General features: G+C 33.0%; 1 protein-coding gene across 1 annotated transcript in view; it reads right to left on the reverse strand.

Annotated features, from left to right (window-relative positions):
• The window catches only part of LOC143069187 (spectrin beta chain, non-erythrocytic 5-like), a 108,236-nt gene extending 104,910 nt beyond the window's left edge, over nt 1-3,326 (reverse strand). Inside the window, exon 1 of the mRNA XM_076243693.1 lies at nt 3,142-3,326. The gene's annotated coding sequence lies outside the window, so the exon portion shown is untranslated. The remainder of the gene's footprint in view (nt 1-3,141) is intronic.
• Between the last annotated feature and the right edge of the window lie 20,304 nt (nt 3,327-23,630).

Here is a 23,630-nt window from a genome sequence, read left to right on the forward strand (position 1 = left end):
TTCAAAGTGCAAAATAGTGTCATGTCTAATCAGAATAATCATTGAAGAATTCAATAATATTCATGTACATGTATTTAAAAACGTAGGTATGTGTGACATGTGCCAAAGGGCTATAGGGATGAGATCACATTCAACCTTGTCAGGTCATCATATCGACATAATTCAAAAATATGAATCGTTATGTTATTTCCTTTTTATTCAAAAATATGAATTGATAATAAATTTTATTTCCTATTTTATTCAAAAATATGAATTGGTTATAAACATGATAAATGTTATTTCCTTTTTATTCAAAAATATAAATTGGTTATAAATGTTGTTTCCTATGTTATTCAAAAATATGAATTAGTTATTATTTTTTTTCCCTTTTTATATTCAAATATATGAATCGGTTATGTTTTTTCCTTTTTATATCTTCTAAATATATATATACTTGCTAAAACATGAATAAAGATTGTATTATATTAATTTGAAGTGAGTACTACAAGTGGTATTTTCTCTTGCATGAAAGAGAGTTTTTGACATTTATCTCTAACTTGTTAATTTGCAAGCAAATTCTTTATTATATAGATTTGGATAAAAAAAAAAATATACCTCATTTCGAAACGTCTTGAAACGTTATTGATACAATTATATAAAGTATGTTCCCTATTGGAATTTTGAAAACAAAGAAAAATATACCTCACAATAAGCAATAAACTTTCAATTGGTATCAAGGCAATGACAGTCTATTTTTTTGGGCTAAATCAATAGTATTGTTCAAAATTGGTTCCCTCTTTAGCAAGGTCTAACAACTACATATAGCAAATCATATTTTAGAAGAAAAAAATAGAAAAAGTGAGAATTCTTTTCTTAATTATGTCCAAGTACAGCTTGTTTAGAGGCTGTTTTTTTCTTGTTTAAGAAATAAAAAATGTGAAAGGTGGCAATTTTTTAATTGAATGTATACATGTATATGTCATAGACTACTCATAAAAAATTATCTAATGTAAATATTCAAACCTGCTTTGAACAACCATACATTTTTTTTCTAAAATCATTTATGCTAATGAGACAAGTACAAAAATATACATGTATCAAAGACCAGAGAACAAAGATGTGAACAAATACAGGTCACTGAAACAGCCTTTAACAAGGAGTAAAACCTTTATGGTAAAGTATTTATAGTAATCGTTACAAAACCACACAATGACAAATAGTGAATAAATTCAAAAAAGAAAACCAACACCCTGATTTACATATTATTATACTTTAATTAACAATAAAGGAAATACAATTATGGCAGACGGCAGCCAATATGGATTACAGGCTCTTGGCTGGGTAGGTCATGCAATCACATGAAGAAAGTTGCCTGATTAAACGTGTAAATGTATCTGAGTGCTAAACACTCCCCTACATATAATGTAAATGTACCTATAAGTCCACGAGACAGCAACCTAAAGACATCTAGAGAGCAATATACAGTCCTCATCAATAGACAGTTGTATACATTCTATACATTGTATGTGGTTCCCCCAGACTCAAACAGTAAGACTTAGATTCAATTGGGAAAAGACTATATCAGGTGGGTCTCATTAGGGTCTAAGCGTGAGGCTTGATTGCCGATTTTTTGTAAGCGTGAGACATGAAAGTTAAATTATTGTGCTGTAAAAACAGGAAATGAAGTCTAGCGGGACACACAAATTACCAAAAAAGGAGAATTGCTTATGTACATAGTGTAAGTGGGATACAGGAATCTGACAAAACAGTAAGCGGGGTCCGGGATCAGAACCCCCCCCCCAATGAGACCCTCTATCAGTTTGATATCAGTTTTGCATATATTTGAGCAAATAAAATATGTTTAAACCAAGATCTGTGTTAGGGGGTACATCCATTTAGATTATAGTGTTTGACATTAAGTTTGAAATTCTATTATAATAGGGGGTCATGTTCCCACCACATTAAAGAACCTTTGAAGCAATTCTATGATGGCTTGATTCAATATGTACTAATGTACATTGTAGGTGCATGCATTATCATAATTATTTATAACTGTGTGTATAAGCTAGCCAGCAGTTTCTGCCTGTAACCAAAGTTCTGCTTTCCAAGTGTCAAAAGTTTCCTGAAAATTAGATCCCATTAGGCATCTGTCCTTGACCTACTTATTTAAATGATTTCTCAATTTGTATTTGTCCTGAAAATTCATGAAATAGTTGCCGCTGTACATTGCTGTAAATAATGCTGCACTATTTAGAAGATAGACAGATTTATGGCAACACTTATAAAGTCTACTCATTTCTCAGGATCAGTTTGCATTCTCTGGTTAAAACCTCTGATAAAAATAATAGTGTGCATACATGTATACACACACAATGTACATGTATTTAGGCAGGGCTGCCAAATCTCATGTGAGACTCATGCATGTTCAGGCTTTTTTGGTGGCATTTACCTTTCATCTATTGTTTTTCCTCTTTAATCTTTTCAATTTTGGCCAAATCTCATGCATTTGCTTCATGATAAGTTGGCATAACTGGTAAGGCTGACAGAAAATGTTCTAAAACCTAACCTCAGACATATTTCTTCCACAAATTATTTTTGTAGTTTTACTTTTTGTGTATTACTTATCACAAATTGGCTCGATGCAAGCATACATGTAGGCTTAGGACTGAAACTGTATGTAGCTATCATTGGATAAGTTTAACCTTTCCAAAAATAACCAACAAGGGAAAATATGATGGTACATGCAGCTGTGTTTTTTGCTAATTTTTGGGTGTTAAGATGCATCACTGTTTAAAAGTTTGGCGGGACAGGGTACGTGTATATTCCGTGTATTTATGAGTTTTGTCCAAATTAGAAACTAAAACATTCTTTTAGTACCTAATGTAAACAGAGCAAAAGCAATATTAATTTGCAAGGTCAAAAGAGGTTTCTCTCACCATCGGTCTCTTTCACCTGTTGTATAAAGATAGACGTTTTGTCATGCTAATCAAATAAATAAAACCTGTTCTCGTACATTAAAACTAGTCATCCTCACATCTATAATCACTATGCATATGTTTTGAAGTGCTGTCATTAAATAAATTAAGAACAACATTTCATGAAATAAAACTAATCAATGTGTAATAAGTGTCCCGTGTTTATAGTTGTCACATGTAAACTCACCAAGTTATGCACGCTACAATATCATAATCCGTTTCACAGATGTATTTTATATTTGTCTTGTTTGTATTTCCCTCGTATTATAACAAAACTATTATTTTACAAATATTCAATTGAACTTTTCAAACATAAGGTGCTAAATATGGCTTCCACCCGATGTCTACCTGACACAGGTGCGCCTGAAATAGCGACATCTAGTGACAAGAATGAATACAATTTTGTGGGCGGTTCCCCTGAAGATCAACAGTAGCGTAATAAATTTCAATACACATAATGCTAAATTATTGAAACTCTAGGATTAAAACCGCAGACATATTTCGGACTGCGATCAAGTTTATGTTATCAACATATTTTTCTTCTTTCATGTTTCATTGATTAAATTTATAACTGAGTCACTCTTGTCAGATAAAAAAGTAACTGATTTCAGGTATAGAAATTGGGTGTACTAATTAATTTAGTAAAACAGGAATAAGTAGATAAAGTACTTATACAATCGTTTAAATTTGCAAATTGCACAAACAATTTCTGTACTAATATAATGATAAAGATAGTTGCATATTAACTTAACAGTACGTCACAAGAGACACATTCATAAAGTATAGTAGATATATACAATGTATAACATTATACAGTTGTTCAAGGATTTGTTTATAATAAAGTGTACAAATCCTTGAGTTTTCCAAAAAAAAAAACAGATGCTTCAGTCCAAACTCAAAGATTTATTTCAAGTATACCAAATGATTGAGTAAATAATAAAAAAAAACTGAACTTTGATTCTTTTTTTTTCGCTGTTAGATCTTTTATTTAACGCTGTTGGAATAGGTCACTATGCCAATCTTCATTATTTATATACATGCATATTACGGGTTGTAGAAATTTAAATAGATATTTTATAAAGTTGAAGTTAATATATAATTTACTAGATAATGAAACTAACCAGATGTCAGTCATTTTTTTAAAAAGTTTTACAATGCGGTAAAATAACAGGTTTTACTGAAAATTCCCTTGTATTAAGGTATAATTGGGGGTGGGGTAGAAAAGTTCCTGTGTCAAATCAATCTGGTGATAGGGAATCGTCCTTTTTATATTTTAAATGTTTAAGCTGCTATACAACAAGATTGAAATGTTCCCTTTAAAGTATACAAGTACTTTGATCTATAATGGTTTACTTTTTACATATTGTGACTTGAACGGAGAGTTGTCTCATTGGCACTCAATCCATTTCTTTTTATCATTTCTTAAAACTTTTTTTTAAAGTTCTCAATCATAATATTTTTAAATATTCCCCGTTTGTACGGGTATTTTACAGGTAACCTGAGTCCTCTTTTAAAAAGTTTCACAGGTTCGATTTAAAGAAATGATACTGGCGAATCTTATTGCTCCAGCTAACAATGCTCCATACTAAAAAAAAACACCCTACCCAAATAAAAGATTTTTAACATAATGTTCACTGCTTTAACCCTTATTTTGACATTTTACCTGTGTCTGGTTGTTTTGTTCACACATCGCTGTCAATATAATCGAATTGTATGCGACTGTCATAAAAGTGAGAGGTTGAGCTAGCTTGTCATGTTGCCATGTGACTTCGTTTTGAATTTTCTTTTTGAGTTTGGTAATTTTGTTATTTTACTTTTAAGTCGTTTTGCATGCTTTTAAAAAACTAATGAATATGCCAAATAACTAAAGTTAAAATTTGTGATGTCTCTGTAAATACACACATATCAAGTTAACTTTGAAAAGGATAATCCACACGAAGAAGACAACGAAATATTACCGTCAGTTATTACCATACATAAGTAATTCAAATATCAAGGTCTTCAGTAAAAATGGCATCTCATATTTAGTAAGAAAAAGATGAGATCAGGGGCGGATCCAGCCATTTAAAAAAAGGGGGGTTCCAGCTATATGGTCCCGTTCAAATGCATTGATCGGCCAAAAAAAAGGGGGTTTCAACCTCCGGACCCCCCCCCCCCTTTGGATCCGCCAATGGAGGTGGATTGTTTACAAACAAGTGTGTTTAGGAAAAAGTGAGTACATCGTTTAAATATCTGCACGTATCGTTTAGAATATTCATTCATTAGTGTTTCTGTTGGTCTTTTAAATTTAGTTTTAACAGAAATAAGAGAAGACGAGTTATTTCCCTTCAGAACATCAATCCTAGGACGGTATATAGATATCTCGAATTACAACGAATGGTTTAGATAATTCTTTTTAAAAAGTTACGATTAATGTTTCTTCATCTCGCCTGACCCATTCGTCATTTCGAGCTTTAGTCATTACTTTGTGTCTGTCCGTCCGTCCGGGCCATCGTTTGCTAGTTTACATATTTGTAGTATTGTATTATATATGTCTCTGGTAGTATCATCTAAAACCTTTAAACCAATTTGAACTAGCTCTCTCAGTAATGATGTGATAGAGATCCATACTTTGATGATCATTGGTTCCGGACTCACTGGTTGGAACCATTGCCACCAACGGCAAATTTTGAGGCTCACCGACCATGCAATTTACAAACATGATCATCTTCTCTAAAACAAAAGTAAAACGGTTGTAAAGTTGAGAGGCTTGACGATTGGAAGATCGTATACAAAAGGATCCCCATTCCTAAAGTTTTCATCGCATGGAAAAAATAGGTATTGATGGGGTATTGCTAAACGGCGGAAACGGAAAACGGAACGGAATACGGAACGGAAACAGAAAGAATTAACATTTTTTCTTTTTGATTATTTTATCTACATAGGCATGTTTTATATAGTATTACACATGTTCACAAAAAAAACCACGAGGAATAATAATAAAAGATTTTTAAAGCATAAAGTACATTGTATTGAAATAGTTACCAGGATATGATGAGACTATGTTTTTGACATATTTGATAAAGTCATGTGTACGTCGTTCGTGCTATTCAGGATAGTCTGTTCGACTTTTTTTTTTTTTTTTTTTTTTTTTAAAGTCTAATCAATGTCAATAAGATATCAACCCAACAACACAAAACAATCTTTTTTGGGCCTTAAAAAGATTGACATCGGCCTCGATTCTACAAATAGGTTGTGAAGTAATAAACTTTTTGGGAAATCCTTTGCATCATTTTATGTTTAGTTAACGCATTAATGTAAATATAACGGAATTTGATGAGACTGTCATCATAGTGAGAGGGTTAGCGCTATAAAACCAGGTTTAATCCACCAATTTCTACATTCGAAAATGCCTGTACCAAGTCAGTAATATGACAGTTCTTGTCCATTCGTTTTTGGTGCGTTTTGTTATTTGATTTTGCCATGTGATTATGGACTTTCCGAATTGTCTTCCTCTAAGTTCAGTATTTTGTGATTTTACTTTTTGTTTCTTTTTATTTTTTATTGCCTTGCATCAAGGTTAGTGTTGTGGTGTATCTTGTTGAGTTGTACTGCAATCGTGATTTTCGTCGTATCTTTTCTTGTATAATGGAAAGAAAACGTAAAAGAAACCTAATATGACAATGATGTATGGACAAAATCCGATATGGAAACCAGGGAACTAGAATAGAAACTTGTATATACTTTTTTATGAAAAAAAAGTTGACAAAATCTCTCACTTTACAAAGCATTTCTCACCTTTTTACAATACTCAGGGAACATGTATAGTAAATCCTTGCAATGACTGAAGTATGCTGTTTGGTATTTACGTAGGAGAAGCATTATATCTCCTAGAATTTAAGTGCTGTTTGGTATTTACGTAGGAGAAGCATTACATTTCCTAGAATTTAATAAACACAAATTGATGTGCAAACAGTGGCGAACAATTTATAGTAGCCTACATGGATATATTCGATTTGCACAGTGCCCTCACCAAGTTAGTCGTAGTCATGTCCTAAGGTATTCAAAATCAAATTATCTTCGCTGCTTCAAATATCATGCCGCTTAATTCTTCTCTGAAAATTCTATTCCTCTCAATTTTGCATAGTCAGCTATAAAAGACCACGCAATGACAATGTAATACAAATCAAACGAGAAAACTAACGGCATTGTTTAAGTACAAAACCCCTAACCTGGGACAGGGGTATAACAGTACATAAGAACGAACTTACTATCAACAATCCGTTGAAAAGGTGTAACTCCTCAGATGGACACAAATGCAAGTGGACGTGGCCGGGTACTTGTACATCCCAATAACAAAAAGACACTAGGTACAAATCTGAGAGTACTCGCAGTTATCTGACAGCTATTCCAAAGCCACTAACAACTTATGAAAGAATCATGCATCCAAGACGCAAATTAAAGCATTGATAATATTATAATAATCTAGACGGTAACACATTCTGTTGGACTATACTATATGCTGCAGCATCTTGCAGATAATGCACGTTTGAGATACTTAATTTACGGAAATGCGCAAATGTCTCCTGTTGTCATTTCATCAGGTATCAAGCATGTATTGATGATTGTTGAAAAATTGGTGAACAATATAATGATAGCTGCTAATTAATTTTATATTGTTTAGGTCTATTTTTTTTTAACATTCTTTGGCCTTTTTCTTCTGGCCCTCATACTTTTTATGTATTGAATCCATATTCTAATTTTGTTCTCGCCCATACTTAATTTATAATGTCTTTCCATTTTGGATGTAACGGTTTATTTAGCGATACATATTTAGTTGATGTCTTCTTGGTTGATACAATTATAATGAAATGATCATTCAATGTTTTTGCTCTGTCATGGTCGTTTTCTGCTGGTTCTAAGACCTGGTTTAGTCTTTAGTGGTATACTTTGCAAGAGTTCTTTTTTATTTGACCTGGCCCTACTAAGTGAGCTTTTCTCGTCACTTGGCGTTCATCGTCCGATTTCGTCTTTGTTAACTATTAAACATTTCTCAGTCTCTGAAATTACTGGGCCAAATGTTATTGAACATATGTCTTTTAGGGAGTCGCCTGATACTTTTGTTTAAACTTTGCAACAGTTACCATTGGTGTATCTAATTTAAAACCTGTGTTGGATAAACCTGCCTGTCAGCCAAGTTAAGGTTTATGTACCCTTCTGTAGCCATTTTTGTACGAATTTTTCAAACCTCAATTGTATCAAAACTAAAGATATAATAAATAATAGAGATAGGTCATTTAGTACATGTTCCAAGGGGAAACTTGATGCAAAGCATTATTTTTTACTGTTTCATTGCATTTGATAGAAAAAGAGGATTTTGTGGCAAATAAATCAAGATTTTTATAGAAAATCCACAGCCTTTAATACAGAGATTTTTGTTATAAAATTTGAAACATAAATTACTCACTTGATTTTCTATGATGTGCTAGTGTTTATTTTTTACAAAAAGTTCTAAGTAAACTGTAAATTCCAAAACACCTCGTGCTGAGTCACTAAAGTCGAGCGCACCCTAAAATGTGTACTTGATTTTGGCCATATTTATACTTGTCTTAACCAATAACTACATTTATAAACTTGTTTTAAGGAAATCAATGCTAGCACTGCATGCAATAATCCTATATCTATCAGTCATCAAATTGCCAAATATGAGAGTACAAGGATAAAGGCTGGATTTTCTATAAAAATCTTGATTTATTTGCCACAAAGTCCTCTTTTTCTATTAAATGCAATGGAAGATCTTCAATATAACAGGCGAACATGCAATTGAGAAAATTCGTCTTATAAGGTCGATAACTCCTGTAAGAAGTCATTTGACTGTTATAACGTGAATGGACATTAGGTAGAGCTCAACATTCTTATAAAATTTTGATTGAAAACGGGGAGTATATCAAAGAGGCAAAAACCTGACAAAATAGCACACAACATCTGAAGGCCACCAATGGGTCTTCAACGCAGCACACCCGGAGGTGGCATCAGCTGGTCCCTAAATAAAATTGTGTACTAGTTCAGTGAAAATGGGCGTTACACTAAACTCCAAAACATATAAACGAGATTAAATCAAAAAAATATACAAGACTAACAAAGGCCAGAGGTTTCTGACTTGGGACAGGCGCAAACATGCGGCGTCGGGGGTTAAACATGTTTTGTGAGATCCAAACTCTCCCTTTATACCTCTAGCCAATGTAGAATAAAAAAACACATATGAAGTATACATATCACAAGCCCAGTAGTTAGCACTTTTTGTGCTGACATGAATTATCATTGATATTGTTATATTTATATATTAACTGTTTACAAAATTTTGATTTTTTTGAAATACTAAGGCTTTTCTACCTTAGTTGTATTTGGCAACACTTTTAGGAATTTTGGATCTCAATGCTCTTTAATTTCGTACTTTATTTGGATTTTTTAAAAACTGTTTTTGGATTCGAGTGTCACTGATGAGTCTTTTGTAGACCAAACGCGCGTCTGGCGAATATATAAAATGTAATCCTGGTATCTATGATCAGTAAAACTCATTTTAAAAGAAGTCCGATGTCAGATTAGACATGTTTTTTACATCAGGTTTTCGTTATTCATAGCGCTTCTTAAGGTTTATGACCCCTTCTGTAGCCATTTTAGTACGAACTTTTCAAACTTCAATTGTATCCAAACTACAGATATAATGAATAATAGAGATAGTCCATTTTGTACATATACCAATGAGAAACTTGATCCAAAGCATTATTATTTACTGTTTCATTGCATTTGATAGAACAAGAGGACTTTGTGGCAAATAAACCAAGATTTTTATAGAAAATTCACAGCCTTTAATACAGTGATTTTTGTTATAAAATTTGAAACATAGATTACTCACTTGCTTTTCTATGATTTGCTAGTGTTATTTGTTTACAAAAAGTTCTAAGAAACCTGTAAATTCCAAAACACCTCGTGCTGCGTCACTAAGGCAGCAACCATTTGATTTTCTGGGGGGGGGGGGGGGGGCTATGGTTTTTTTTGGAAAAAAAAGTTTGTTTCCAGTTTTTGGAGAAAAAAATAATTTGTTTTTGGTTCTGAGAAAAAAAAATTTGTTTCCACTATATGTAATGCTAAAATTGAAAGAAAAAAATTGTTTACGACTTGTTGCGAAAAAAATAGATTGTTTTTCGCCGCAGGCGAAAAAAAAAAATTGTCCAGAAAAAAAACCATAGCCCCCCAGAAAATCAAATGGTGACTGCCTAAAGTCGAGCGCACCCTAAAAGGTGTTCTCGATTTGGTCCATATTTATGTTTGTTTTAACCAATAACTACATTAATAAACTTGTTGTAATGAAATCAATGCTAGCATTGCATCCAATAATCCTATATCTATCAGTCATTAAATTGCCAAATATGAGATAACAAGGATAAAGGCTGTGGATTTTCTATAAAATTTCCATATGTTTAACATTGAATCAACACAAGGGTACATAATCCTTAATAGACAGCATTTGCATTTTATCCCTATGTTTTAATTTTAGCCATGTCGGTTAAGGTTTATGTACCCTTCTGTAGCCATTTTTGTACGAACTTTTCAAACTTCAATTGTATCAAAACTACAGATAAGGCCATTTTGTACATATTCCAAGGGGAAACTTGATGCAAAGCATTATTTTTTACTGTTCCATGACATTGAAATATATGGTATACAGATAAAACTTTTAATAGCCAAAATCTATTGATTTTCATAGTTTTTTTTTTATCCCCCCCTCCCCTTAAACTCTGTCTATATAAAAGGTTTTTTTTCCGTTACCGTTTCCGTTCCGTTCCGTTTTCCGTTTGCGCCGTTTAGCAACACCTGTACTGATGACACACTAGCTTTTCCAAGCATTGAAAAATGGGAAACCACATTTTCAACTATTTTGAATTACTTGGCTAATTTTAACGATGTTTCGTTGACTTGATTTATGAAAGAAGTTCTACAAATATTTTCTAATCTGAATCCAATACAGTAAAAAAACAATCGCCTACTTTTGAAAATTTCAAAAACTTTAACCACAGAGTGAATATTTGTGGACGCCGCCGACGACACCGACGACGACGACGCCGACACCGACGGAATGTAAGATCGCTATGTCTCACTTTTTCGACTAAAGTCGAAGGCTCGACAAAAACATAGGCTAGCTGTCCGTGACAACCATTGATTCTGATTTGCGGGCAATGTACACAATTTACATTGCCTATAAAACTATGAAACATTTTGAAATTTAAGGGGATTGATGATTCACCGGACGAGGTTCATGTTTTCGTATTAGATAGAACAAGAATGTATCCATAGTACACGGATGCACCACTTGCATTATCATTTTCTATGTTCCAATGGACCGTGAAATTGAGATAAAATCTCTTATTTGGCATTAAAATTAAAAAGATCATGTGCAGGGAACATGTGTACTTAGTTTTAAGTTGTTTGGACTTCAACTTCATCATAAACTACCTTGACCAAAAACTTTAATCTGAAGCGGGACCGACGGACGAACGAACGGAAGCACAGACCAGAAAACATAATGACACACTACTATCGTAGATGGGGCATAAAAAAGTAAATGGCCGTACATAGGAACAATTAAAACCATAATGATATAAACCAAGGAGCCATGTATGAAAAAAGTCAATGATCAACAAATTGAATACCGAACCCACGGTGGGTATGGTTGTCCTGCGAGAGAACGTTCTGTGCTGGTGATTCGGTCCTGACGGGTGCTGGTGATCAATGAAAAAATGTAAACAAAGACGAAAATGATGATTTTTGACGTTTTCACTCATAAGAAATGGAAGAAAACAGTTGAGATTTTTCAATTTTGTTTCTTATGGGTTCATATGTAAACCATTAAAAAGTTGACTCTCTAAACTGTTTCAGTAAGCGTAACACAAAAATGCTCATTTTCAGAAAATCTAGCACTGAAAAAATAAAACAAAAATGCTCATAGAGTCCGCTTTCTACACCGCAATCCACACGACAAAACTGTTTTGTGAAAAAACATTGCAATTTATTAAAATTTAGCATTTTCTCAATTTATTCATGTCCTGATACTGTGCTGGTGGGTCCTGTCATTGTGCTGGTGGGTCCTGATACGGTGCTGGTGATTTCGGATAAGAAGTTGGTCATATTTGAAACAAATGTTACAAAATCAATAAAATTGGGCAGATACATGTAATTTTTGTCAATAGGATCTATGACTCCTATTTTAGCTCTTGTGCATCCATTTGGCTGTTTAATGTGTGTTTTCAAATGATCGTAACTTGTATTACATAATTACATAAAAGGGCAACATCTGTCGTCCAATATCAGATAACAATATATAGTATCTAAAATAAGAATAGTTTTATTAAGATATTAAATGCCCCTTACATTGATGCTTCAACAATGATCAAAGCCCATGCCGCATAGACATGTTTGTTAGCGCTCCGCATACCCCTCCCCACTTCCACCCAACCAACCCTCCTCATTTCCTCCTTCATTGTTACAGTGGTGTACCAACACAACAATTTATCACATAAAATAATAACACAAAGACACACATTATTGAACAACGAATGCTCGCAGATACTGAAAGCTAGTTCAAAGCCGCATTTTCAACTAATAGATAAACCATGTTCTCATATACAAAAATCCTAATCGTGTCGATTAAAAAAGTCTTAAAACTTAAGTTCACATTTTAATGTTTGATGAAGCAGAACTTTAAAAGTGTGCAGTGAATCTTGTGCTCACAACAGTTATTGTCATTATTATGTTTACATAAGACTTATAAAGGAATTAAGAAGGTACCAAGAAATATTTTACAGTTCAATTTAATGATCATGAATGGAAGGAAAAGGTACGGAAGTTTACATAGGACAAAAAGAAATTGATAGTATTTTTTGGCGAAAGACTTAAACGCTTCTTTGCATTATATAGTACAGCTCTTCTATAAAAGCATGCAAAAAAAAACTTTGATTGACTTGCTTGCTATGTTTGCTTGGATGTTTTCAAACAATTGGTAGGCGGAGTTTCAATACATACTGGGATTTGATTGGACAAACACAAACTGACAGGAATTGAAGTTAATGTTTATTGTCCAAACAAATTCTAGTATATAGTAAACAGACTACTTACCTGTCGTTTACAAACATCCAAACAATCATAGCAAGCAATTTTATCAATGGTTCGCTTTGCATATATTAAAAGAAGAGCTGTAAATTCTAAAAAAAAAAATCTTGTTGTCGTAGATGGTTTAATCCTCAACAAAATCTCAATAACTTTGTTGGAACGAATAAAGGTTTTAAATCAAATTTTCGTGGACTTTTTATCTTCCACCCTGACGAGGCATGTTAGCTGTTCGTATGCTGTTGCACCTGACGCACGGAAACTTTCACATTTCCATCTTCTTTTCTGAAATATTTTACCCAGCTCATACTTGACAGGATTGTTATCCTGGTAAAAGGTATAACCAATGAATTGAACACAAGTTAAAAATTCCACAATACTATATAATCCATTTTATGTGTCAATTTGTTCGAAAAAAGTCGAAAAGAAGAGAGTTTTTTTTTAATTTCATGATTATCTGTCGCTTTCTAGATCTATGCTTAGCATTTGTTTCAGATGACATGGACTCCTCACCCTGGTGATCCTGCTGCCTTTCATAACTTTATCCGTATACATATATTAATAGATAAACAAAAGGCTGCAACTGGTATTTTTGTATTTAAAATGATTCGTTGTAACGAGAATATTTGTGGTGAATGGAAACTGTGAGGGTAAAAATCTTAAATTGCTTATGAATGTTGCTGGACCCAGTTTCGTTATCTGATCTGAATTTTCTGAAATGTGCAAGGTAGATAGACATTGGCCTTTTGATTTTTTTTACTCGGTAAGTTTTGCCCTAAATACTTGAACTTTTGCAATATTAAAGCCGATTTCAATGAGTGTGTAGACAAAGGGAATATCTTTGGTTATCTTGCTTGCTGAACAGAAAAGTCATTGTTAGATTATGTAAACTACCCTACTTTAAGAGTAGACTAGTCCGATAAATGACACATCTTTCTGTCTGTAGGACCAGGCTACTTCGAAAGGAGGGTAGTATACCTTACCTAACAATGACTTCACGGTTTAGCTAACAAGCAAGCTAACCAAAAATATTACCTTTGCCTACATACTCAATGGAATCGGCTGTAACTAAAAACTCGAATACATTTTAACAGACAGTGGTCATGTTTGTTGATGAATATTGTTTTTCCTAGATTCACTCTTGAAAAATCATTTGGTAACATTTGGTCAAGTAATTTCAGAAAAGATCTTTTTGTAATTGCGGACGCCAAGACAATACACTGATAAACCTCACACGACCCCTCGACACAGGTGAGCTTAGATATGATCTTATAGCGATTCGGGTTGATAACCAGTTGAAACTAGGCCAGTTTTTTGTGTGTGTAGATTTGTATTGTTTTAAACTGTTATGACCTTTTAAAGTTAAATGTAGGTGTTTAATCTAAGAATTTATTTTTTAAACTTATATACTTGTTTTATACTCAATTGGTAGTATGAAGCTACGAGATATTTTAATTTTTGAAATTGACATATTCTAGTCTGCCCTTTCATAAAATAGTGGATTTTTTTTAGTGTTCTATCGAACTTTCGAAAAAAATACCTGATAACCGTTCAGACAAAAAAATTATGTTGCAAAAATCTTACAGATACAGCAAGTGATTCTTAATAGCTATAAGATACATTTTTCTTTTAAAATACAACTTTTAAATCTTACGGGAAACTATTCCAAGCTTAAGACTTTCACTGTAACCTCGCTCTAAATTATCCCCCCCCCCCCCCCAAAAAAAAACCCCAAACAAACAAACCCGCAATACTATTGTCATTCTTATAGTCATCACGTAATTGTTCACAAACAAATGTGTTTTAAGCTGCTAAAGACATATGATTCAAACGCTCAGAAAGTCCTTTGTTCTATATTTTTGCTCTCCATTTTTATGCAAAACCTTTTACATTTTTATTTTATGGGTTATTGTTGAAGGTCGTACGATGACGTATGGTTGTTAACACATACTTCCTTTGGTTTCTTATGGAAATTTGTCCATTGACAACAAACATACCACATCATCTACTTTATATAAGTATTGTATAAATTAACGTATTTTGGTGATCTTGCAAAATGATCGTAATCCCGAAAATCGTAAACATATTTTCTTATCTTAAAAGGGGGCAAGAAGGGTTCCATTAACAGGCCAATAAATAAGATTACAGTTAATTTAAAAAAAATAAAAAATAGGGGTATTTTTTTCTCTCATAATAACAGTAAACAGATTCACAACAATGTCAATTTCAAGAAAGCTGACAACAGTTAATTAGTCAATAACAGTACAGCATCAATGATCTTGAATATATGCCACTTTTAACTAAAATATAAAGGCACAGAACCAGGACATAGGAGCACAGAACCAGGACCGTTTTTCTTAACACCAGCACAGCGTCAGGACAATTCCGTTTAACGAACTTGCACGACTTTTGCAATATAATATTGTTGTAATATACTTTGCATGGTACTTATGACGCATCAGAGAAAAAATAAGCAACAAAACAGTCGTTTTATTGCCGTTCTGATACAATGTAAACAAACCCACCAGCACAGAATCAGGACCCACCAGCACCTGACAGGACCAAATCACCAGCACAGAACGTTCTCTCGCAGGACAACCATACCCACCGTGGAACCTTAAGGTAAATTAAAAAGTCCACAAAACCGGGAAACGCTCGACTATATGCAGAAAGAATAGAAAACAACTGTCATATTCCTGACTTTCATGCTTTGTACAAACATATGCTGACTTTTGAACAGCAATATGTATACTAATGTTACCTTTACGGTTTAATTCTGTTTTTTTTTTTTTAGTTAGCTTTATCTCCCATGTGAATGACAGGTAGCTGTTTATAGTTACGTTATATTGAAGAAAAAAAATATCCTCCGTAGAAACAACACAAAATAATCGGAAACTTGCAGGAATTTATATATTGGAAGACCTTATTCAAAACTATCCCAATATAGTTTTGATCTATATGGACAACTGAGACATCGAAATCGTAAACAAATACGGTTTCCCGTTTGAAAACTTATGCATAGAACACCACATTTTTTTTCTTCAATGGATCTACTTATAGCCAATCAAGTTAGAACATCATTGCAGAAATGATGTTACCGGCACAAGGGTCTCTACAAATAGCTCTCATTTTCTTCCAATCCGATGAAAAAAGACTTTTTCATGCAGTCAAGCTTTGATTACGATTGACAAATTGAAAAGAAAAACTCGTCTCCTCTGAAATATTTTGAAACTTTAGGGAAGTCCACTTCTATAAGATAATGGTCACACTCAACGAACTTGAGTATACTATCATTGGAATTGCAAATTGGACGACCCGCTACACACGATCATCATTCATTCTCGGTTGATCAGGGGGCAAACATGGCGTAATATTAGTGGAACATAGTTACATATCGGCACATGTTAAACGTCTTCTCTGAACTACTTGATGGATACATTATTGTATAACCCTCTGTTTTAACATTAATAATCAGGAATGATATTTGAAAGTTCCTGTAAAAATCATACTATTTAGGTTCCAAAAGTATTAGGGGAAAACATGTCTAACACTGGCAATCTTTGGTTATGATTGGCAAAATTTACCAGTGATCAGGAACTGAATGGCAAACTGTTTAAATCTTTTGAGGGAAAATGATTGTAAGGCCTATGCAAACGATTCTCACTCAATGTAAGTTGGGTGGCGAACATGCATCCATGGCGCAATGTTCCCATCGAAACCTAGTGGAATACCACTTTTTTAAAAAAAAAAATCTATAAATCAAGGAGGCCAATTTTAACCATTCGTTGCATGAATAATGTAAAGGGAGGTTGCTTTACAAATATTTCTAACAACTACCAGTCACAACTTTTCATTACTTAATCACCATGTGAAGCCTTAATGATAACATTTTTGTCTTTTTCTCTGAAACTGCTTGGTAAATTTTCATATATCTTGACAGAAATGATGTATGGATGGTCCTCCACAATGATATTTTTTTTGGAAAATATTATATGGGTCACTTAAGGTCATCTTTGATTTGAATTGACATCTCCTAAGATAATTTTTCTGTGTGATCTCCCAACAAAATATTTCATTTTTATATGAGGGCTCCAATTTTTTTTTGATCAATTCATAGTATAACAGTTCCAGTGTAGAACTAGGTAAGATTTGACAACAGGAACCTTTGATCAAACTTATTTTAAATAAAGGAATGGATACCAGGTGAGCATTATACAAGCTCCTTGACAAATTTAACTTAAAGCTTTTATTACTGAAATGGAAGTGTAATGTGAACAGATGTTGATACATACAGATTCATCTCATTATGCAAGATCATTTTGCAGGGCGCAGCTTTATACGACCGCAGAGGTTGAACCCTGAACGGTTGGGGCAAGTATGGACACAACATTCAAGCTGGATTCAGCTCTAAATTTGGATTGTGATTAAATAGTTGACACAGCATAGGTTTCTGACACAGAATGAATGTGGTCTAATAAACCTAAAATTTGTTTTTTTAGCCTTTGAGCAATTCACTATGCTGTTGAATATTAATCATCTCAAAAAAATATTTGAAGAAATTTTCTTTTTAGCTCACCTGGCCTAAAAGGCCATGTGAGCTTTTCTCACCACTTGGCGTCCGTCGTCGTCGTCGTCGTCGTCGTCGTCGTCTGTCGTCGTTAACAATTTTTCAAACATCTTCTCCTCTGAAACTACTGAATGGATTTGAATGAAACTTAGCATGATTGTTCCTTAGATTATCCTGCACAAAGTGTGTGCTTCGATTTTTGATCCGTCAAAAAACATGGCCGCCGTTACTTAAAATAGAACATAGGGGTCAAATGCAGTTTTTGGCTTATATCTCAAAAACGAAAGCATTTAGAGCAAATCTGACATGGTGTAAAAATGTTCATTAGGTCAAGATCTATCAGCCCTGAAATTTTCAGATGAATCAAACAAACCATTGTTGGGTTGCTGTCACTTAATTGGTAATTTTAAGGAAATTTTGCAGTTTTTGGTCATTATCTTGAATATTATTATAGATAAAGATAAACTGTAAACAGCAAAAATGATCAGCAAAGTAAGATCTACAAATAAGTTAAATGACCAAAATTGTCAATTGACTCCTTAAGGGGTTATTGTCCTTTAATGACAATTTTTCACAATTTGTTCATCATATTTGCTAACTTTAAAATATCTTCTCCTCTGAAACTACTGAATGGATTTGAATGAAACTTAGCATGATTGTTCCTTAGATTATCCTGCACAAAGTGTGTGCTTCGATTTTTGATCCGTCAAAAAACATGGCCGCCGTTACTTAAAATAGAACATAGGGGTCAAATGCAGTTTTTGGCTTATATCTCAAAAACGAAAGCATTTAGAGCAAATCTGACAGGTGTAAAAATGTTCATTAGGTCAAGATCTACAAATAAGTTAATATGACCAACATTGTCAATTGACCCCTTAAGGGGTTATTGTCCTTTAATGACAATTTTTCACAATTTGTTCATCATATTTGCTAACTTTAAAAAATCTTCTCCTCTAAAACTACTAAACCAAATTCAACCAAACTTCAACTGAATGATCAGTAGGGTGTATAAAATAAATTTTGTGCTTTATTTTTTATTTCGTCAAAAAACATGGCCGTCATGGCTAAAAATAGAACACAGGGTAAAATGCAGTTTTTGGCTTATATCTCAAAAACTCCAGCATTTAGAGCAAATAAGACAAGAAGTTAAAGTATTTATTAGGTCAAGGTCTACCTGTCCTGAAATTTTCAGCCGAATTGTGTAACTGGTTTTTCAGGTATAATGCCCCTGAATTGATGATTTTAAAGAAATTTTGCAGTTTTTGGTTATTATCTTGAATATTATTATAGATACAGATAAACTGTTAATAGCAAAAATGTTAAGCAAAGTAAGATCAACAAATAAGTCAATTTGACCAAAATTGTCAATTGACCCCTTAAGGAGTTATTGCCCTTTAAAGACTTTTTTCACAATTTGTTCATCATGTTGACTTACTTTAAAAAATCTTCTCCTTTGAAACTGCTGTATCAATTTCAGCCAAACTTAGGCTAAATGAGTTTCAGAGTATCTAGTATAAATTTTATATTTCATTTCCTTGTATGTCAGAAACATAGCTCCTATGGCTAAAATAGAACATAGGAGAAAATGATTTTTTTTTTTTGCTTTTGAAGAAAATAGGACGATTCAAAGAACATTTAAATAAATTGAAAAGCCAAAATAATCATTGATGAGAGATTTAACCAAAATAATTAAGGTGAGCGATTCAGGCTCTTGAGAGCCTCTTGTTATTTATGAAATCTGAAATGAGAAAAATGGAAACCCCCCCCCCCCATTTTTTTTTCACATCCCCCTTTCCCTTATTCCAAAACTGATCTCAATTCAAATTTATAATGGAGTTTGCAACAATAACTACTCATTTAAATACATCATAAAATATTAAAATGTAAAAAAAAGTGCTTGTTATCACTGAATGGTAAAGATTGTTTTAATTTATCAGTTGGTAGTAAAAGTGAATATACATTGTATATTGTATAAAACAATGATTTAAGTTGATTCAACTACTATTCTGGACAAAAAAAGATAACTCCAATTGAAAATTTCTTGCTATTGAGCAATATTGTGCAATTAGATATTTCTTACTATTGCGCAATACTGTGCAATTGAAAATACTTGCTATTGCACAATACTGTGCTTGCACAATACTGTGCAATTGAAGATTTCTTGCTATTGCACAATATGTGCAATTGAAAATTTCTTGCTATTGCACAATACTGTGCAATTGAAGATTTCTTGCTATTGCTGAATACTGTGCAATTGAAAAGTTCTTGCTATTGCACAATACTTAATATAATAATTTTGGATCCTGATTTGGACCAACTTGAAAACTGGGCCCATAATCAAAAATCTAAGTACATGTTTAGATTCAGCATATCAAAGAAGCCCAAGAATTAATTTTTGTTAAAATCAAACTTAGTTTATACAAAATTCTCAGAAATGATCCTGAATATGTTTAATTGTCATTTGTTCCATGTTTGCATTGTGTTCTGATTCTTTGTAAATATTTTTTAGGGTAAATTTATTTCTGTTTGATGTGATGCTGTTCTAATCTTATTTTAATTGTCTTTTGTTTATACTGTATCTTTTCTGTGGTAATCTGTTATGTAATAGGGAAATGTGTGTTAACACCTGAGCAAACATCCAACCTCATATCTTCTTGCAAATTCTTTGACCTGACAATTAAACCATCCTGATCTAACTTTCGGCCCTATATTTTAATTTTGCTAATAAATGTGTCAGTGAACAAAATCCTCAAAGTCACACATAATGAGTTCATATTAATTTCATAGTAATTTAAATAATTTAATTACCCCTGATTTCTTTCAGAACACACTGTTTGAACTCATGATATGTAAAATTAAGGATTTAGTGCTCACATTATTATCAACCTAATTTTTCCTGCTATCACCTATCTTGTAAATAAACTCCTGGGAAATACTGTGTAGCAATGCCATTGGTATCCATGTTTGAATTAAACATAAATCATAATTTAATTGCAACTTTTATTTTATATATATACATCACAATTATAATTTGGCCCTTGGGGAAACTACTCAGCTAAAAAATTTAATTTTTTGCTCCATGCCTAAACCAAGAGCCTAGCTATGTGCATACTGAAAAGTAGCAAAGTATAGACCCCTGGCTTGACATCACACCAATCCAATTGGAACGATGGTTCAAAATAAATGCATGAGGCTATCAGGAAGCCTATGAGGCTATCATTCTTAGAGGCTATCATGCCTATGAGGCTATGAGGAAGCCTATAATGAGACAATGAGGAAGCCTGTAAGGAGGCTATGAGGAAGCCTAGTAGTGTTGATGTTGAATTGGTGTTGGAATGAATTTGTATGAAATTTGACAGTTTATCCCCAGAAATTCTTGGGGGATGAGTGAAATTTTTGAAACAACCAGTGATAAAATTTCATAAATGAAATCAATAAACATAATGCTGAGATTGCTTCCCCTGTCATGGCAATATTGAAGGTGAAAGGAGGGGTCGGTGGGAGGCAAGTTTTTAGCTAAAACACTATTAGCACTATTAGCCAAGATTATTCTATAACTGCTTAATCTGCATTTAGATAAATGAATACCCAAGGCAGCATACACAGGTTTTTAATACACAACTTCTTAATGGGATACTCCTAAGTGGGAGGAGTTAAAACTGCACCCAGATTAATGTATCAAGAAACAAAGGACAAAGGAAGCCAAATGCCACAAGTGGTCACTAATTAACAAGACATGTATATTTGTATTGGAACTGATGAAATTAGACCTCCTGCTAAGAACATGTGATAAACTTCATATCTAACTGATAAACATATGATAATAAATCTGTTTCATCTCAACAGCAAAGAAAATACACATCCTGGGAAAATCCTAAAATAATGACTACTGAGTAATTAAAATCAAATTATGTATAAACATAACTTATATAACATATAAGTACCTATTTATACAAAATTCTCAGAAATGATCCTGAATATGTTTAATTGTCATTTGTTCCATGTTTGCATTGTGTTCTGATTCTTTGTAAATATTTTTTAGAGTAAATTTATTTCTGTTTGATGTGATGCTGTTCTAATCTTATTTTAATTGTCTTTTGTTTATACTGTATCTTTTCTGTGGTAATCTGTTATGTAATAGGGAAATGTGTGTTAACACCTGAGCAAACATCCAACCTCATATCTTCTTGCAAATTCTTTGACCTGACAATTAAACCATCCTGATCTAACTTTCGGCCCTATATTTAAATTTTGCTAATAAATGTGTCAGTGAACAAAATCCTCAAAGTCACACATAATGAGTTCATATTAATTTCATAGTAATTTAAATAATTTAATTACCCGTGATTTCTTTCAGAACACACTGTTTGAACTCATGATATGTAAAATTAAGGATTTAGTGCTCACATTATTATCAACCTAATTTTTCCTGCTATCACCTATCTTGTAAATAAACTCCTGGGAAATACTGTGTAGCAATGCCATTGGTATCCATGTTTGAATTAAACATAAATCATAATTTAATTGCAACTTTTATTTTATATATATACATCACAATTATAATTTGGCCCTTGGGGAAACTACTCAGCTAAAAAATTTAATTTTTTGCTCCATGCCTAAACCAAGAGCCTAGCTATGTGCATACTGAAAAGTAGCAAAGTATAGACCCCTGGCTTGACATCACACCAATCCAATTGGAACGATGGTTCAAAATAAATGCATGAGGCTATCAGGAAGCCTATGAGGCTATCAGGAAGCCTATGAGGCTATCATTCCTAGAGGATATCATGCCTATGAGGCTATGAGGAAACCTATAATGAGACAATGAGGAAGCCTGTAAGGAGGCTATGAGGAAGCCTAGTAGTGTTGATGTTGAATTGGTGTTGGAATGAATTTGTATGAAATTTGACAGTTTATCCCCAGAAATTCTTGGGGGATGAGTGAAATTTTTGAAACAACCAGTGATAAAATTTCATAAATGGCCATAACACAGATGGTAACAGCTGAGTGTCCCCAAGGATTTGTGAGGTTAGGGAGGGGGTACCTTCAATAAAGCCATGAAATAAAAAAAAATAAAAAAATAATAAAAATAATAAATGTTATCACATAATAATACACAATATCAAAATCAATTGTCAAACAAAAACAATATCATCTAGAATCTCTGTAAAAAACATGCGTATGGAATATTTGAAAATGAGCATGCCCTTAAATTCTACCTAACCTACTTTGAGCTGTTTTAATAGATGCTGGCGTTACCCTAATGTATCTGATGTAACTATCTGAAGTCCAGCGCCCTAATGTTTTTATCAAGTGATCTTCTATTTTTGCCTTACCAGCACTTGTAGCTGCCCCAATTCTAAAACTATGACCATTATAATGACTTGAGTTGAAACCACATATATCCAGTACTTTTTTGATACAAGTGATGAAATCTTGTCTCTCCAAAGGTTTCTTATCAATGGTTATGAAAAGTGGATCAGTTTGATTAGTAGGAGAAAATTCTTTCCTTATTTGTATATATTCTAACAAAATTGTGTAAGGGCAGATAAGCTGACCTAATTTATGTAGCTGTATATTTATGCCTTTTCTTAAAGGATCTGTTTTTGATTGTTTTAATTTCAAAACTACTAAGTCTGAGTGAAATACAACATCTTCAATACATAAATTAATATGTGGATCAAACTGTGAGGCCTTTGACACTGTAAACTCGCCACATCTCAAAAATCCATAAAATGCGACAATGCATGCAGTTCTTAACATTAAATCAGTAAACTTGGAGGAACAAAAACCTTTTCTCAAACAATTTACAATTTTTTCCAAAATTTCGAAAGTTATTGGTAATCTTATGTGATTTTTTGTTTTTTGCAGTCTTTTTACAGAATTTAAAACATAATCAAGTCTGATTAAAGGTGTATTATGAGCAGATTGTAAGGGATCATTTTGATTACCCTGTACATATTTAT

Source organism: Mytilus galloprovincialis, chromosome 3 (genome assembly GCF_965363235.1).
Source record: "Mytilus galloprovincialis chromosome 3, xbMytGall1.hap1.1, whole genome shotgun sequence".
In the NCBI taxonomy this organism is placed as follows: Eukaryota; Metazoa; Mollusca; class Bivalvia; order Mytilida; family Mytilidae; genus Mytilus; species Mytilus galloprovincialis.